The 13,054-nt window shown below is 50.4% G+C and overlaps 1 pseudogene; it reads left to right on the top strand.

Moving 5' to 3' along the window:
• Nucleotides 1-12,381: 12,381 nt before the first annotated feature.
• Nucleotides 12,382-12,471, top strand: LOC144732736 (U6 spliceosomal RNA; annotated as a pseudogene).
• The last annotated feature ends 583 nt before the right edge of the window (nucleotides 12,472-13,054 follow it).

Consider the following 13,054-nt stretch of genomic DNA (forward strand, 5'->3'; position numbering starts at 1 on the left):
TGTGTCTCTGTGGTGTCTCTGTGTGTCTATATTGTGTGTCTCTCTGTGTGTGTCTTTGTGTGTATTTGTGTGTCTCTGTGTTGTCTCTGTGTGTCTATGTTGTGTGTCTCTCTCTGTGTGTCTTTGTGTGTCTCTGTGTGTCTCTGTGTTGTCTCTTTGTGTCTATGTTGTGTGTCTCTCTCTGTGTGTCTTTGTGTGTCTCTGTGTGTCTCTGTGTTGTCTCTTTGTGTCTATGTTGTGTGTCTCTCTCTGTGTGTATTTGTGTGTCTCTGTGTTGTCTCTGTGTGTCTATGATGTGTGTCTCTCTCTGTGTGTCTCTGTGTGTCTCTGTGTTGTCTCTGTGTGTCTATGTTGTGTGTCTCTCTCTGTGTGTCTTTGTGTGTCTCTGTGTGTCTCTGTGTTGTCTCTTTGTGTCTATGTTGTGTCTCTCTCTCGGTGTGTCTCTGTGTTGTCTCTGTGTGTCTCTGTGTTGTGTGTCTCTCTCTGTGTGTCTCTGTGTGTCTATGTTGTGTGTCTCACTTTCTCTGTGTCTGTCTGTGTTGTCTCTCTCTCTGTGTCTCTGTGTTGTCTCTGTGTGTCTATGTTGTGTGTCTCTCTGTGTGTTTCTGTGTTGTCTTTGTGTGTCTATGTTGTGTGTCTCTCTCTGTGTGTCTCTGTGTTGTCTCTCTCTCTCTGCTTGTGTGTCTGTCTGTGTGTCGATGTTGTGTGTCTCTCTCTCTGTGTCTCTGTGTGTGTCTCTCTCTGCTTGTGTGTCTGTCTGTGTGTCTATGTTGTGTGTCTCTCTCTGTGTGTCTCTGTGTTGTCTCTCTCTGCTTGTGTGTCTGTCTGTGTGTCGATGTTGTGTGTCTCTCTCTGTGTGTATCTCTATGCTGTCTCTCTCTGCTTGTGTGTCTGTCTGTGTGTCTCCGTGTCTGTGTTTTGTCTCTCTCTCAAATTTAGTTCTACCTGATGACGACTGCTTGTGTTGCAATCGAAACGTCGTATTCTAATTATTTAATTTATTTTCTTACTACGTGACTTTACCGAAAGAACCAAAGAGTAATTCCTGCAGTCAGCTTCAAGTTTGTGACGAGGGTGGTTTATTGTTTTTCCCGCAGTCGGTGACGACGATCGAGCTGAAGCCGTGACCACCTCACTCACGTGTGAGATCAGGGCCGTGTTATCCAGTGGGCCACGTTAGTAGGCACGGTGCCTAGGGTCTACTCACTCACCCACTCACTCACCTACCCACTCACCCACTCACTCACCCACTCACCCACTCACTCACTCACTCACCCACTCACCCACCCACCCACTCACTCACCCACCCACCCACTCACTCACCCACTCACCCACCCACTCACCCACTCACCCACCCACTCACTCACCCACCCACCCACTCACCCACTCACCCACTCACCCAACCACTCACCCACTCACCCACTCACCCACTCACTCACCCACTCACCCACCCACAAGAGCCGTGTTATCCAGTGGGCCACAGTAGTAGACACGGTGCCGACAGCCTGGGGCTTACGCCTGCTGTTGTATATCTGGAGTCTGCGTGTCTATCTCTCATCATCATCACGGTGGCTAGGAGATGTTAACTACTTCGCCTGGTATACAGGAGGTCGTGGGTTCGACCCCGACCCTGACGCCTGCTGCTGTATATTTGGAGTCTGCGTGTCTCTCTCTATCATCATCATCACGGTGGCTAGGAGATGTTAACTACCTCGCCTGGTATACAGGAGGTCGTGGTTTTGACCCCAACCCTGATGCCTGCTGCTGTATATTTGTAGTTTGCGTGTCTCTCTCTCTCTCATCATCATCACGGTGGCTTGGAGATGTTAACTACCTCGCCTGGTATACAGGAGGTCGTGGGTTCGACCCCGACCCTGACGCCTGCTGCTGTGTATTTGGAGTTTGTGGTGTCTCTCTCTCACCGTGGTCGCGTGGATTTTTCTCCGTGGTCCCCCGGTTTTTCCCTCCACGTTTCGAATCGACATCATCACGCGAGATTTAGAGTAATTCGGCCGCTATAAATTCCCACGTGACGATAAGCCCACTTCGTTGAGCTATCATGTGTGGCCAGGTCGCTTCTGAAAACGAGCTCTATAGTAGCTCAGTGGGGTATTACTTGATCAAATAAAAAAATGTGTTTAGTTTTTAGTCGTTACAGGGCACAATTCTCTGAACAAACAGCAGCAATGCTCTGCCGTGCACCATGAGAACACCTTCCAGTCGGAATGCCTTTCATTCCCATTTGGAATACATTTGGACCTCGAGGTAATGAGCCTCTTAATTGTGACCCCCAAGGGTGCAAAGGTGTGGGAAGTTACGCCGAGAGCAAAGCCACGCGTTCACATCTGCCGCTAATGGCATCGAGGTTGTTAATGATGCTGGGTGGAAGAAAAATGAAAAAAGGGTTAAATATACCCAGAGTGAAACATGCCGTTTCACACCCGATTCGTCACCGTCGTTAATCGGTGTCTCGGACGACTGAACAACTAAACTCGTCATTTTCGGGTGGTGGTGGTAGGAGCTGTACTGCTGCTGCGAGTGTGGGTGTCTGTAAGTCGGCACTGTGGAGGCAGCAGCAGCAGCAGCGGCTGCGTTGGTGGATTACCGCACACACACACACACAAATGTTGGGGAAGTCTTTCATTGATATTCTTGGTTCTCTCGGTAAAGTCACGTAGAAGGGAAATAATAAAATAATATTAATATAAAAAATACAAATTCTCACGACGTTTCGACTGCAACACAAGCAATCGTCATCAGGTGTGAAATCAACAGCAAGGAAATTTGTTTTATATTTATATTATTAATATTATTTTAATCCCTGCAGTCACGAAAGCTTTCAATCAAAATGTAAGTCTTTAATTGATTTAATTTTTTTTACCGTGGGCGTCGAGGAGTGGGCGGAGGCGGTACAGCAACGTGCGGACTAACCTCCATCTGTCCCATGGGTACGGGATAAAGTATTGTCCCCCTCGTACTCGCGTTTTGTAGTCGGGTTTCCTATGCCTGAGCATGTTTGTCTGCATGTTCACAACAAGTACGTGCGGTGATTGCAGACTTCATTCCTCCGAAGAGGTTTTTTTTAATTTGGTGTTTGAACATCGTCACACCTCCTGTTTGATTGCCATAAAGGGTAACACGTTTTGTGATGTATTGATGCTTCCTATGTCTGTCAGCATGTTGAACTTCTTTCACACCGTACGTAGCCAACCGTGCTAATCGGAGGTGCCTGGGAAGGACAGAAAACTAAACACAAAAATCAGTTCTAAAGGAATGAGTTTGCCAATCTCGATGATGGTTTCAAAGTGCATAGCTCCGGTGGCTTCCTCGTAGCGGAAGGAAGAGCGTTCCAGACGGCCGCTGAAGCGTGCCAGAGAGCGCACGATGCGTCGACCGTCTTTGTTGGACGGCCAGCCAAAATGCATCAATACACATTCATTCAAATAGCCCCCCCCTGGGATTGGGGGCCGTCCATAAATGACGTCACGCACCTGGGGGGGGGGGGGGGGTCAGACATTTGTGACGATGTGTGACGAGGGGGGGCGGTTTGAGAAATGTGACGTCACATCAAAATGCGCAACTTTAAATAAATATAGACAACACGTTCTACTTAATTAAATAGACTTTTTAATAAATGTTTTCTCCTACAACATCAGAGTGCAGCGCCACATTAAATATGCACTACAATGACAATTGTTTAAAGCGATTTGAAGCATGTTTTATTTGGTGGGGGGGGGGGGGGGGCAGAGCTTTGTTACGTCATATTTGAGGGGGGGGTCTGACTTTTTGTGACGCCGTGTAACGATGGGGGGGGGGGGGGGGGGTAAAAAATCGTCCAAAATCGCGTGACGTCATTTATGGACGATCCCCTTGACTCCTTGTGCGGAGGTCTTCATCCAGCAGTGGCTTGGCAAATGTCTATATATTATAAACACTCATGAATCGGCTGAAAAACAACTTCATAAATATGATGAACTTCTGAGCTTGGAGCAATTGTTGGTGCTGCCTGCTCACTCCCTGGCTGCTACCTTTCCAGCTCGTGTCTGTGGTTCCTCTGCGATTGTGTGAGACGCAATTGTAGAAAACGAAAGCATCATTATTTCTGAAGAGCCCAAATAAATCCTATCGTCAACAAACGCGCATCGCCCTGAGTGCAACACAAACAGCGCGGATGAGCATATGACGAAAACCTCAAGTGGTCTTGATCATCAATTACATCAACGGCCTCTTCTTTCCTTGACAAAACCCAAAGACAAATAATTATAGGGGGGGAAAAAAAACAAATAACCACCACCACCACCACTAAGTGGTGAACGTTTTCAATCACTGCATATTACCCACACCTGGATTAGAAACACAGACAACTGACAAAGAAAATTACAGAAACCCACCACCACCGCCACCACCAACCACCACCAACAAAGACAAAGATCCCCCATATAGCCTTAACAAGACTGTTGGGGCAAGTGCTGTTAGCGAGTAGCACCCATGACCACCACCACCACCACTACGATTATAATCAATAATTTCCTTGGAATGTGGATTACAAGATCCAGATTCAACTCTTGCCGGCCGCCTGCCCTTAAGTAGCAAGCACTTTGAGAACCGTAGCAGGGCCGTGATCTTTAAATAGAGGCCAGATTGAGCGCGGCTGGAGTCAACGAGGGGCCACTGCAGATGTCTGCGACTGTAGATGCCAGACAAATGACACTGGACGAGCGGATTTCAGTCTGGCAGAGCTACGCTCCGGGTCAAACGTCATTGTGTTCGTCCAGCAAACACGACGTTGAGCCCTGCCTGGCTCCGCTGGTGAGCAAAAATAATCGAAACGATCGGTGGTGGTGGTGCTGGCGGTTGTGGCGGCAGTGGCGGTGAAGGCGGCGGTAGCGGTGGTGGTGTTGGTGGTGGCGGTGGTGGTGGTTGTGGTGGTGGCAGTGGTGGTCGTGGTAGTGCTGGCGGTGGTGGTGGTGGTGGCAATAGTGGCAATAGTGGTCATGGTGGCGTTGGTGGCGATGGTTGTGGTAGTGCTGGTGGTGCTGGCGGTGGCGGCTGTGGTGTTTGCGGTGGTGGTATTAGTGGTGGCGATGGTGGTGGTATTCGTAATGTTGTTGGATGCTCAGTGTTGTGCGGTGGTGTTGTTACGAGGAGCGGTGGCGCAGCGGTTAGCGTGCTGCACTGCGAACACCAGTGACCCGAATTCCATTCCTGCCCACGACTCGGCCTTAAATGAGAACCCAGTTGCGGTGTGTAAACTTCAGTACTGGGGCGATACGGTGTGGGGAGGTCTTCACCCAGCAGCGGCTTGGCAACGGGCTGTAATATTACGATCACTCATTAATTGGCTGAAAACAGCTTAATGTATAAAGGACTACAGAACTTGGGTGATTGTCGGTAGTGGCGACTGACCACGTGGCTGCCGCTGCTCCGTTCCCGTTCGATTGCGGATGTGAGACGCAATTTAGAACGAACCACAACTCTACGCGTATCAAACTAAACGTTATTATCATCATCCTACTCTTTGGTTCTTTCGGTAAAGTCACGTAGGTATAAAATAAAATAAATCACGACGTTTCGGGCACAACACAAGCGTACGCTTTCCCACCTGATGACGGACGTTTGTGTTGCGCCCGAAACGTCGTGATTTATTTAATTTTTATACCCACGTGACTTTACCGAAAGAACCAAAGAGTATGGATTCCTGCAGTCACGAAAGCTTCAAATCATTATCATCATCATCATCTAAATTATGAATAATACTGGGCAAGTGTCTCAAGAACCGTCACAATCAGAGTCTTTATTTATACTGGAGGAATCCGATGAGCTGCAAAGCTCTTTTGCACGGATGCCCAGGAGGGCGCTGGTTTTCCTTGGGGGTGCCTTTCAGACACATTTTTTCCAGAAGCGACATTGGCTTCTCACAAATGACAGCTCGCCGAAATGGCTCAACGTCATCAACATCGTGTGTGGAAAATGTATTGCAGCAAAACTCTCTAAACGCGTGACGTTTATTCTAAATTTTTGGGTTGACGCGAAGCAGCACCGCCCTGGCAGCAGCCTGCTGAAAAATGATTTCTTCTTCTTCCACGCGTTGGTCCCACTCACGTGGGGATGTCCTCTCTCCTTGCCAACCTTCTCCACGCTGCGCCATCTCTCTAGCCGCTCCTCGGACCCCCGTGTCCAATCGCACCACATCGCCCCCCCCCCCATTCCTCTTGATCTCTTTTCTTCCACTTGCCATCTTGTGACCCGCATCATTTTCCTGTTGTCTCTCCACAGGCTCTTCCTGGCTGTAAATATGTGAAGCCGAGCTGAATAATGTGGCATCGCAGGACCGTGTGTGTGGGGGTGGTGGCTTGGGGAGGTTTGCATCTAGCAGTTGGTTTTATTATGGCTGATGATGATGATGGTCATTTCGCGTAGGATGAAGCACCATGATTCCGTTGCCATGCGACTTAAAGCAGCGTAATGTTGTCAAGGGCTCAACTCCATCTCTGGGGTGAAAAATAATGAGCTCCAATCTGTGGCGATGCTGAAATATTCACCCCGTGTATTATTAAAAAACAAACTGTCCCCTCCCGCCCAATTGGAATGTGGAATTTCCACCTCTGGCTCAAGGTCCCGTCGATGTCGGGGCAGTGCTGCCGAATTGCTGACGTGAGCGAGAGCGGACACTACATTTGAACACTTGCGGTAAGGTTGTGAATTTTAAACGAAATTAAATGTTCGCCAAAAGTACAAAGATAAAAAAAAATCAAGACTTCAGTCGACTGGGCTCCAATGACGTTGGCAGTCGTTCAGCTGAAGCGAACGTCGTGGACTGGTTTCACGTTCTCGGCACTCATCAGCAAGCCCCGCAGTCCGTGGCGAAATTTCCACAAAGTGTTCGCACCTGGTTCGTCGTGGGCAAGGGCCAAGAGGAAAACAGTGGAGCCGTGTTTTCAAAAACCCAAGCCTCAACACCAGCAAACGGCAGGCAGTGTTTGAACCAAAAAGAAAAAAAAAACGACTCCGTCACCCCCTGATACATGCCAGTGAACCAGTATGGGCATTTGGCAGCAATTATCCCAACTGGCTCGTGTGTCAGACTGTCAGTGGTAGCGGCCCAACGTGGCCTTGAAGGTGGAATGTTGCTCATGGTGTCGACTTTGGAAGTGACGAGGGCACGCGGGCGTGACTCGGCTCGCGGCCGACGACTGCCAACGCTGGCAAAGTCTCTCTCCGCTCTCTCTCTCTCTTCTGATCGTACCGCCTGATGGTACCGCTCTGTACAGAACGAGAAAAAATATGCTGGAAGGTGACACTGATGGCTTGCTCTGTGCTTCCAGTGTTCAGAGGCCTGCTTAAGGCGCGCCATGTACCACACACATGTCGGTGATGTGCAGCGCGTCTTCTTCGAACGCTGGGGAGCCGGACAAGCCCCTCTCTGTACCAGCGTGGACGGCACCCTCGTGGTGTTCACCTTCTGAAGCGCTCGCTCGTCACCGTGGCGTGCGCGATGACCACCACCACCACCACGTGGCTTTCATTTGTGTTGTGCGCGGTGCATTTAGTGCCACAGCGCGTGGATTTGTAGCGTTTGTTTTCATTTGTTTGCTGGTGACTTTGTGTATTTCGAATCGAAATCGCCTCCAGTGCTGCTGCTGCTGGCGGCAATAAAAGTCGTTTAAAAGTCAAGTCTCTCTCTCTCTCTGATCGTACCGCCTGATTGTACCGCTCTCTCTCTTGTGATTGCGCCGATGAGCGATATCCAAACTCGTCTCACCGCCAATCCGCAATGAGCAGCGTGGCGAAGTATGGTGCAGGTAACCCACAGTGACGCTCGCGGGGAGGCCATCATCTAGCGGCCTTCTGGAACGCTCTTCCTTCCGATATTAGGATTCCACTGGAGCTATGCACTTTCAAATCATCATCATTTAGATTGGATTGGCCTCAGTGGTTCCAAAGACGAGCGGGAAGGCAGCAGCAGCCACGCGATGATGAGCCCGCACTACCAACAATTTCCCAAGCTCTGCGGTCCTCTATATGTTAAGGCGGCCAATTAAGGGGTGTTTACACGTGGGAGGAAACCGGGGCACCCGGAGAAACCCCACCCACGCGTGCGAGAGGGGGAAACACTCTATCCCATGCAGACGGAACAGATCGGGAATCGACATTTTTGCTCCACCGCCTCCTGTTGGTGAGCGAGCGGTGCGGCTTTCCCACGACGCACGCGGGAAGCATCTCCGGATCTCTGCAGTGATCCACCAACCCTCGCTGCTGGGCTACGGTCAAGGGTGCCGCGGTGGCTAGGAGATGTTAACTCCCTCGCCTGGTATACAGGAAGTCGTGGGTTCGATCCTGACTCTGATGCCTGCTGCTGTGTATTCGGAGTTTAAGTCTCTCATCATCATCACGGTGGCTATGAGATGTTAACTCCCTCGCCTGGTATACAGGAAGTCGTGGGTTCGATCCTGACTCTGATGCCTCCTGCTGTGTATTCGGAGTTTAAGTCTCTCATCATCATCACGGTGGCTATGAGATGTTAACTCCCTCGCCTGGTATACAGGAGGTCGTGAGATCGATCCCGGACCATGATGCCTGCTGTATATTTGGAGTTTGCCAGTCTCTCTCTCTCCATGGCCGCGTGGATTTTTCTCTGGGTCCTCCGATGTTTACCCTCTATCCACATCACGCGTTTAGAGAAATGTGACCGCTATACATTTTCACGCGATGAGCCACTTCGTTGAGCTATCGTTTGAAAAAAGTGCTATTGCAGCTCGGTTGTTGGGGCCTTGCCTGGTTTAACAACAAAAAAAAACCCGATAGTTTTAATAGTTTGCGGTGTTCACGCGCGCGCACGCAGCTCGCTCCCCGCTGGGCCCAATGTGCAGGGACCTTGTCCTCGTGACGGCCCAGCAACAGCTGCTCACACTGCGCGCGCCAGCCACATCGTGCCAAGTACGGGCGGAATACGTCGTAGAAAAACACACGCGCGCACGCACAGGCAAAGATCCCCCGTGTAGCCTTCAACAGACTGTCGGGGCAAGTGATGTTAGCGAGCAGCACCTATGATGAAGGTCGGAACGGTACACGAGGGGGTGGGTAGCCAGCACCACGCCCGACCGCCTTTGTCTCCCGAGTAGCGATATTTACACACCGTACCAGGTAGTCATTTGAGGCTGAGTCGACCTAGGGGATCCCCAGGACCGGTTCAGATATTCGTCACTGGTTGTCCGTGAGCGGGAATCGAACCCGGGTGGCCGGGTTCGTAGCGCAGCGCCAACTGCTTTACCACCGCTCCCCCACACACAGACAAAAGACAAAGATCCCCCGTATAGCCTTAACAGACTGTAGGGGCAAGTGCTGTTAGCGAGCACCTATGAAGGCCAGAACGGTACACGAGGGGGTGGGTGGCCAGCACCACGCCCGACCGCCTTTGTCTCCCCAGTGGCAATGTTTACACACCGCACCAGGTACTCATTTCAGGCTGAGTCGACCTAGGGGAGGCCGAGGACCGGTTAAGATAATCTTCACTGGCGTTGGCCGTGAGCGGGAATCGAACCCAAACACAGACACACACAGACACGTGCACACTCTCACACAAGTCACGCACACACAGACACACATCCTCACACGAGTTGCACAAAACACATTCTACACGATGACCCACACAATTCCCTTCCCTCTTATCACTTTTTGTTCAAAAGGAAGAAAAAAAATGACACTTTTTTATATTTTTCTCCCCTTTCCATCCTTGCCCTGAAAGAATATTTACCCTACAAACAAACGACGTAGCGATGTAACTGCTTCGATATCAGTCAACCGCGAAAACAGATGACAGTTTACATTTTTTCTCTCTCTCTCTTTGCCTTTAAACTTGACAATGAGAAATGGACGCTCCAATCGCCCTCACTTCTGCTATATTTTTGTAACGGCCTTTAATGAGTCACCCATGTGCCATTCATTTGTCGTGACCTCATCATCATCATCAGCCAAGTTCAATCCACCGCTGGATTAAAGCCACGCCTCGCTGCATCACGCGAGGAGTAACGATCCAGCCGGCAGTTGCTCAATGTCGTCGCTCCATCTCCTGGACATACGGACGCCCTCGCTCATCGATGGACGCCTTCCAAGTCCGTGGCTGGACGCCCCTTCGTCTCGAATCGAGAGGCGGCTCATCGTGACTCCCTGTGCCATCAGCGAGCCCCTCCTCGTTTTCAAATCTTGAAATCATTCGGTCGTGTCTTTTTATTATTATTAAACTCTAAAATATATTTAAAACATTCTAGGTAAGGCCCACGACTGAGTTGCGTAGCTCTTTTCTCAGAAGCGATCTGGCTGTCACAAATGATAGCTCAACGAAGTGGCTCATCATCACGTGGACATTTATAGCAGCCAAATGACTCTAAACGCGTTGATGTTGATTATAAACGTGAAGGGGAAAAACCGGGAGGACCCGGAAAAAAATCCACGCGACCACGGGGAGAGAGACACGCAAACTCCAAATATACAACAGGCATCAGATCGAGATCGAACCCACGACCTCCTGCATAGCAGGCGAGGTAGTCAACATCTCCTAGCCACCGTGATGATGATGAGAGAGAGAGAGGCACGCAAACTCCAAATATACAGCAGGCTTCACGGTCGGGATCGAATCCACGACCTCCTGCATACTAGGCGAGGTAGTCAACATCTCGCCGCCATGGCACTCCATTGTAGTGGTTACGACATTGTCGTGGTTAAACACTCGTAAAAAAAAGCATAGAGGAGTCTTTGTTTGTTTCTTATGAGTAACGTCTGATTTGAATTAGCGATACGGCAACATTTCTCTCCAACATCATTAAACCGTTATCCCTTCTCCAATGTGCAGGACACGCGCATCTTATTATCTCATTATTGCAAAGCGTATTATTTGTATTTATTAAACAAAAAAAAGTGCCTTGTGAAAAAAATACTTCGTTTAATTTTTCTTTCCCTTTAAAAACGTAACTCAATCTGCGCGAAGTTTGATGGCGAGCGCCCGATAGCGCAACCGTCGCTTCACTCTCGATCCATTCTCACCGCTTCGGGGCTAATCCGGGATTAGGACCGAACTCTGCCGCCGCTTTATTTTCGGAAAGGAATTTGAGGGCGGAAATTATTAATGTACCCTTCCATTAGGGGCGAGCCGCCAAATGACTTCGGCGACCAGAACAATTACGGCTACGCGCGCGTGCGTAACACACACGCGCGCGCACGCACGCACGCACGCGCACGCACGCGCGCGCACGCACGCGCGCGCACGCACGCGCGCGCACGCACGAAGATCCACCCCGTGTAGCCTGTAACAGACTGTCGGGGCAAGTGCTGTTAGCGAGCAGCACCTACGAAGGCCGGCACGGCACACGTTACGGGGGTGGGTGGCCAGCACCACGGCCGCCTTTGTCTCCCGAGTAGCGATGTTTACACACCGCGCCAAGTACTCATTTTAGGCTGAGTCGATCTATGGGAGACCCAGGACCGTTTCGGATATTCGCCACCGCTCCCCGTAATTATTTGGTGATTCGCCAAATGACTCCCCAAAATAACAAGTGGATATTCACATGGTGACGTTTGCGTGTACCGCACGCACACGCGCGTCAAGTTGGTGCGCATGATGTTTTGCTAAGCCCGTTCGCACCATAATAGAGTTTTTTTTGGGGGGGTTAGATCGTGTCATTAAACCCGCCACCAACAGACACGGCCAATTCGCGAGGTTTGTAACGTCAACAAAACGTGCCAATTCGTCACGGGTCCAGCACGCCGCTTGTGTGTTGGAGAGTAAAACCCACGACATCGTTTACAATTCGAGTACCGTGACAAGTTTCGCCGGTGATTACAACGACCAGCATCACCAGGCGATAGCCAGAGTTGTGGAGAAATCCTCCCGATTGGCTCTTGGATCCACCGTTCCCACAAGTCGCTCGGGATGGTGCGATTCCTTTCAACCTCGCGGGGCAAGTGCAATCGTCTGGCAATCGAGCGGCGGTGCTGGTGGCGGTGGTGGCGGTGGTGGTGGTGGCGGTGGTGGTGGTGGCGGTGGTGGCGGTGGTGGTGGTGGTCGTGGTGGCGGTGGTGGTGGTGGTGGCGGCGGTGGTGGTGATGGCGGTGGTGGTTATTTAGCCGGGCGCTCGCCACGTACCGAACGCGCCGCTCGCTCGCTTGTGACGCCTTCGGGAATCTCCGCCAACACCTCCAGCACCTCCGATTAGCATGGTTGGCTACGTACGGTGCGAACGAAGTTGAACGTACACACGTACCACTGAACGCGTCGCTGAAACATAATTCCACGGTGGCTAGGAGATGTTATACAGGAGGCCGTGGGTTCGATCCCGACCCTGATGCCTGCTGTATATTTGGAATTTTCGTGTCTCTCTCTCTCTTGTGCTCTGGCAGTACGTGTACTAAAATTGGAACGATACAGAGAAGATTGGCATGGCCTCTTCGCAAGGATGACACGCGCATTCTCTTTCTCCCCGCGGTCGCGTGGATCTTTTCTCCGGGTCCTCCGGTGTTTCCCTCTATCCGCATTTAGAATCGACATCACGCGTTAAGAGTATTTGGCTAGTATGAATTTTCCGCGTGATAAGCCACTTCGTCGAGCTATCATCGCGTGTGGCCAAGTCGCTTCTGAATAAGAGCTGTACAGCTCAGTGCGCCTTACCTGGTAAAGTAAAAATAGCGAGCTTGTAGCTACCGTGATTTCCCTGCAATTGCCGCGTACACATCTTCAGGTTTTCAGCTTTTAATTTCATCTTAAGGTCACCCCAGTCACGAGATACACCAACAACAAAGACGGTAAACAACGCTTCATGTGCTGATATACTTTCTCTATGTTTTTTTTCATACTTCCTTACCCTTTGCTTTAGTTAGTCACTCCCATTGTGTTTTTTTATATCAGTTTTGTTGTTGTTGTTGTTTCTGTAGCAACTTTCTGACCCCGTGCCCCTACTCCTGGACATCTGTGAGAATAGAGCTCTGTAGGCCCATGGGATTCCTCCTCAGTCTAAATAACGATTCCGATTCTGATGTGCGGATTCTGTCCGGCGCGCACCAT

Source organism: Lampetra planeri, chromosome 43 (assembly GCF_965212315.1).
Source record: "Lampetra planeri chromosome 43, kcLamPlan1.2.h2, whole genome shotgun sequence".
NCBI classification, from domain to species: domain Eukaryota; kingdom Metazoa; phylum Chordata; class Hyperoartia; order Petromyzontiformes; family Petromyzontidae; genus Lampetra; species Lampetra planeri.